Raw genomic sequence first — 6,265 nt, forward strand, 5'->3', positions numbered from 1 at the left:
AATGCTAGCTTAGGTGAAACTGGAAATTAATCACAATAAACTGGCTAGCCGAGCTAGCTGAGGAGAAGAATTCACCTACGTCGTCTTAAACAACTAAACTTGCTCAGCTAGCTGATGTGAAATAGGTGCTTCTTAAAAGAAACAGCTAACTTAAACTAGCTGGTTAGCTAGCTGACGTGAGGCGGAAGACTTCTCACAAGTTAAACCAAAAGTGTAGCATTAGCTAGCTTTAACTTAACCTCTTGCCGGAAAAGGCTAGGTTAGCTAACCTAGCTAGCTGGCTAGCCTTAGCTCATGTGAAACGGGTAACTTATTGCAAGAAACAACCTAAAGTTAACTAGCTAACTAGCTAGCTAGCTAGTTTGCTAGCTGAGGTGAAATTGAAAAGTTCTTTCAAGAAACCAACGCTAGCTATCTAGCTAAATGGCACAGTCATTAAATTCTGCCGTTTAAAGTCCCAGCATGTAGGCTAGATAGATAACTTTTGTAGCTTCCATTTAAAGTGGATTTTTTTTCTGGTCCACCTTAAACTACACAATAGGTAAGTTTTGTGCTGTGTTTGAAATTACTCCTGTTGTACCCTACTGCAACTTAATTCATATCTATAAATGTGTTTAAATGTGATGCATTTTAAATAATAATACCAAGAACCTGAACAATAAAAAAGGATATGTTTTCGTTTTTATTTTATTTCATTTTCACTATTCAATTTCATCAATACTAAGTTTAACACTTTAATACTGTAATATTTACTTTTTGTTGTGTGGGGCCATATATTCTCCAAACCGTGTAAAAATGAACTCTTAAGATCAGTGGTGCCAAATGTTTTTTGGGGGGGCCAGAAGGAGAAATATATGCACAGTCACGGGCCACGGACTAATAAATAAAACTAATAATGAAATATACCATTTATAATAATACATTTTCTTGATCATTTACACACCATTTACTTGAGTTACTATTTTTATCTCTCTTTGACAGTATTGTGTAAACTAAGATTTTTCAAATTAATTTTCGTTTCATAATGTCTCTTAATATTATTATACTCCTTCATTACGGCAACTGATTTCTGACAAATTAAACATACACACTTCCCTCTGAACTCAGTTAAAAAATAGTCATTTTTCCAACAAGCCTGAAATTTTCTGCATTTGCTGTACATTTTTTGTTTCTTTGGAGTTGTTAGACTCTTTAGCCTGCTTTTCGCACTACAACTGAACACTCGCCACTCTTTGGTCCGTTTTCTGCACTACAACTGCGCACTCTTGCCGCTGTTAGGCTCTTTAGTCTGTTTACTGCGTTATAATTGAGCAATCCCGCTGCTTTTAGACTCTTTGGCCCATTTATCTGCGCTACAACTGAACATTCTTGCCGTTTTAAACTCTTTAGCCTGTTTACTGAGTTATAATTTAGCACTCTTGCTGCTTTTAGACTCTTTGGCCCATTTTTCTGCGCTACAACTGAACATTCTTGCCGTTTTAAACTCTTTAGCCTGTTTACTGAGTTATAATTTAGCACTCTTGCGGCTTTTAGACTCTTTGGCCCATTTTTCTGCGCTACAACTGAACATTCTTGCCATTTTAAACTCTTTAGCCTGTTTACTGCGTTATAATTGAGCAATCCCGCTGCTTTTAGACTCTTTGGCCCATTTTTCTGCGCTACAACTGAACATTCTCGCCGATTTTAGACTCTTTTGCCTATTTTCTGTGCTACAACTGACAACTCTCGCCGCTTTTAGACTCTTTGGCCCGTTTACTGCGTTATAATTGAACACTCTCACCGCTTTTAGACTCTTTGGCCCATTTTTGGCACTACAACTAAACATTCTCCACGATTTAAGACTCTTTGACCCATTTTCTGTGCTACAACTGAACACTCTCGCTGCATATAGACTCTTTGGCCGGTTTTCTGACACCTAGTGTTCAAACTTTGAATCTAACATTATAAAAAAACAGCTTAATAGCAGGCCCACTTTCATTCTATTTCTAAAATACCTCGCGCGACCGTAGTTTGGACTCCCCTGCTTTAGGTGTTGCTATAACACTAATGAAAAACACTAGCATGAGTAAAACGGTGCACTGCACAGTGTCATATTAACACTGAACATTTAACACTGCTGTCAGTGTAATTTTTACACTCTATATGATATATGATCCATAGTATAGTATAAAATTACCACTTTAGGTGTTGATCCAGCACTGCTAATTTTACTGTGTAGGGACGGTGGAAGGTGAAGACGCTGCTCCGAGGGCCATAAGTCATTTGCGTGGGAGCAGTTTGTGGGGGGAGAACTTGGAAGTCGGGGGAGTCGCTGGAGATGGAGGGTGGTGGTGGTGGTGGAGGTTGAGGTGGGGGTGGTGGAGATGGAGGAGGTGGGGTGGTGGAGATGGAGGTGGCCGGGGGGCGTTCCCCCCTTTTCCTCTTCCATTACTTTAATTGTTTCCAAACCGTTTGGCCTTGATGGTGCCGGAGCCCATACTCCACACACATGCTTAAACCACACTTAACATTCCTGGGTGCGCAAGCCCTTAATCTTTCCTCCACTTTCGCTGTCACTTCAGCGTGATCAGGGTGATATACAGCGCTGAGAGACATGCCGAACACAGCGAGACAGAAAAGAAGAGAAGAAAAAAAGAAAAGAAACGAAGGGGGGGAAGGAAGGAGGTAACTTTGAAGATCTCAGCCAAAGTCGGCTTGTGTGAACGAGTCGGAGTCGGAGAGCGTTTTTGTCTTTTGTCTTTTTTAGTTTTTTTTTTTTCCCCGTGCAAGTCATTACAGCGTCCCGTAATAAGTTCAGGATATTGCGTCTCGCGCCGCACTGTGTATATCAAACTCTCAAATATTGGATATGCCATGACGTAACCACCGAAAAAAAAAAAACTCTTGTAAAAGTGTGTTTATCTAGGCGATGACAGTCTTTTTTATACAGGACTCGGTTATTTAAATATAAGTAGGAAAGAACTATGTCATAGGCTTTTTTAACTTACAGGCTTACAGGAACTGTACCAACAACATTTTGACCAACCTGACCCAGTGCAACCAAGCTTGTTGAGCAGCATGACCGGCAAACACCTAGCCAACTACTAACCACTCGGCAACTAAAAAGCAACCAACTAACTAGCGAACAGCACTGCAACCAACAGGCAACCACCATAGCAAAGCCATAGCATCCCCCAGGATACCATAGGAAGTAATCACTAATCAACCACTTGGCAACAATTTAGCAAAACTACTTCTGTATTCATACTCGATTGGCCAAATAGGTATTTCTTATTTATCCCAAGACAACTGTTAATACATGTTGGTCTGGGACCAACTTTCCTTTGAGACTAAAACAACGACCATAATCCAACATGGAATCCAACTTTACTTCCAAACCAGATTTGTCTAATATTTTTTGTAGAATCCTACTAACCTTTAACAAAGCATCAGAACATTAATTTTAAAATTTAATTGGGAATTAAAGCATGGAAGAGACATGTAACATGTATCACACTGTATTTTTAGATGGTAATATGACATATGTGTAGTTCTACCAAAACTTACAGTTTTAGAACATTTAAAAAAACTTCTGTAGGACTTTTTATATCATTATAATTCCTTATTTATCTAAACAAAACAGCTAATGAATCTTGCTCTTGGAACAACTTACCTTTGAGACCAAAACAACCACCATAATCCAACACGGAAACTGTGTCTAACTTTTCAGTATGTTAGAAATACTTCCTAGATTTTTGTAGAGACCTAATAACTTTTAACAAAGTGATATTTTATGTTGGTATTTTAGATATTTATATGAAGTATGTGTAATTCTACCAAATTTCACAGGTTTAGAACATTTTGAAACCCTTCTGTAGGACTTTTTGTGTCATATTAGATTGGTAAATAGCATCACATCAGTTAATGAATGTTGGTCTGGGACCAGCTTTCCTTTGAAACTAAAACAACCAACTTTATTTGGTTTGTATTAGCTTTTTGTAGAAGCCTACTAACTTTTAAATTGGGAATAAATGTTTGAAAGTGATTTGTAAAAGGTTTTACTCTTTTTTAGAAGACTATCGGTTTAGAACATTTTAAACCCCTTCTGTAGGACTTTTTTTTATCATACTCAATTGGCCAAATAGGTATTTCTTATTTATCCCAAGACAACAGCTAATGAATGTTGGTCTGGGACCAGCTTTCCTTTGAAACTAAAACAACCAACTTTATTTGGTTTGTATTAGCTTTTTGTAGAAGCCTACTAACTTTTAAATTGGGAATAAATGTTTGAAAGTGATTTGTAAAAGGTTTTACTCTTTTTTAGAAGACTATCGGTTTAGAACATTTTAAACCCCTTCTGTAGGACTTTTTTTTATCATACTCAATTGGCCAAATAGGTATTTCTTATTTATCCCAAGACAACAGCTAATGGATGTTGGTCTGGGACCAACTTTCCTTTGAGACTAAAATGGCCACCATAATCCAACATGGAATCCGAGTCCAGGTTTTCCTCTGTAGGAGATTTGTCTAAGCTGTTTTTTGGAGGCCCCGTTTAGAAATGCTTGTAAAAGCTAATCCTCTGGGCTGGTCAGGAGGCAGCGCTGATCTTGGTCTTCCTCAGGTTGAGTTATGGTGGGCCTTTAAAGGAATCCTCGGCTTGGTCCTCTAGTATATTTTAACAGAGTCGTCTGTGACAGGTCTGAGATGATGTATGGCTCTCCCTCAGAATAAAAACACTTTCCAATCTCTTCCTCCCTCTGCTTTCTCCACCCTGGTTTGATAGATGGCCGAGCCCTTCCCCCCGCTGCCCCGAGAACCACCCCCCCCTCCCGTTTTCTCCCCCGATGGTCCTTTATATCAGTCCGCGAGCCAGAGCCGAGAGGAAACGTGCCTGCCACATGACGGTGATGTCTTGATTTTCACAAACGTTTCCCATTTCCTGTGAGCTCTGACTCACTCCGGCCTACAGAAGGTCCTGCTAAAGCGGCGGGTCCGGTATTAGGTTCCCCCCGCGCCGGACCCTGATTCATAACCTATAGTAAATCTGTAAGCAAGAGCCGTCTCCAGCGTAAAAGAGAAAAATGCTCCCTTGATACAATTTTCCACCCCGGTTCCTCGCATTTTACGGCTCATAAATGCATCTTTATGGCCGTGTATGTAATTGTCAGCTCTTCAGACTCAGTTTGAGTTTACAGCTCTAGAAAAACAGCAGGCCCTGATCCTCTAGGTGCCCCCGAAGATGTTTAGGCTAAGTTTACGCGGCGCTAGCAGCTAGCGGCCAGCCGTACCTGACAGTGATAAATTCAAAAATGATCAGAATTGCATGTAAACACATTTGTTTGTGTTTCTAGCTGGGCTCTCGCTTTATTTAGACAGGACACTTCAGCCCACCCGTAGATTATCTACAGATGTTCACATTGTTACCCAACCATCTGGTCAAACATCTGGAGGGTATAGAGAGGTGTAGGTGTTGAGTGGACGTTAAGGTTCGGGTAAAGTTAGAAGTTTTGAGTTAAAGGAAATTAAAAGTGAATCTAACAGATGTGCAGTTTGATGCAAAAGCCAAAATAGAAAATGTATATAAACTGTATTCATTCATTTTAATGCAATTGGGGATGTATCAGTACAAATATATGATGTATGTAATGCAGCTTTAATTCATAAAAACAGTACATTGGGATCTGAGAGCAACATACAGTGCTGCGTTCAAGTTTGAGTTGAGACCAATTAAAGTAGAAAAGGCAGATGGAACTTTTTGAGTTTTTACTTTTTTTTTTATTGGATCCCAGATGGCATAAACCCAAGACATTTCATGTTTTATCTACTGAACCTTATTTTATGTATTAATATACATCCATTCCTGCATTACAAGCAAAGTTGGGCTGTTGCCATTAATGCAGAAAAGTACATTGAGGTCTGAGAGAAACATTAATTTTCCAACAAGACAATGCAAATCCACAGGCTGCACAAACTGCAAATGCTAAAAGTAGCTGTTTAGATGTTGAATAGATAATTTAAGGTTAGGGTAAATGTAAGAGCTGAAGGAAAATAAAGAGAGTTTAACAGATGAGTAATTCAGCGTATAACCCAAAATCCAACATGTTTGTAGGGACATCTGTGCATTATTGAACAAGACAATCCAAATCCACATGCTGCACACACTGTAAAGGCTAAAAGTATCTTGTTTAATGATGTAGAGGGACTAATTAGCAAATTCCTTCCGCTCTTTGTTTGAGGAACATTGTATTTAAACATTTTAATAATTTTCTCACACCTTAATACCTAA

This window comes from Astyanax mexicanus, chromosome 21 (genome assembly GCF_023375975.1).
Source record: "Astyanax mexicanus isolate ESR-SI-001 chromosome 21, AstMex3_surface, whole genome shotgun sequence".
NCBI classification, from domain to species: Eukaryota; Metazoa; Chordata; class Actinopteri; order Characiformes; family Acestrorhamphidae; genus Astyanax; species Astyanax mexicanus.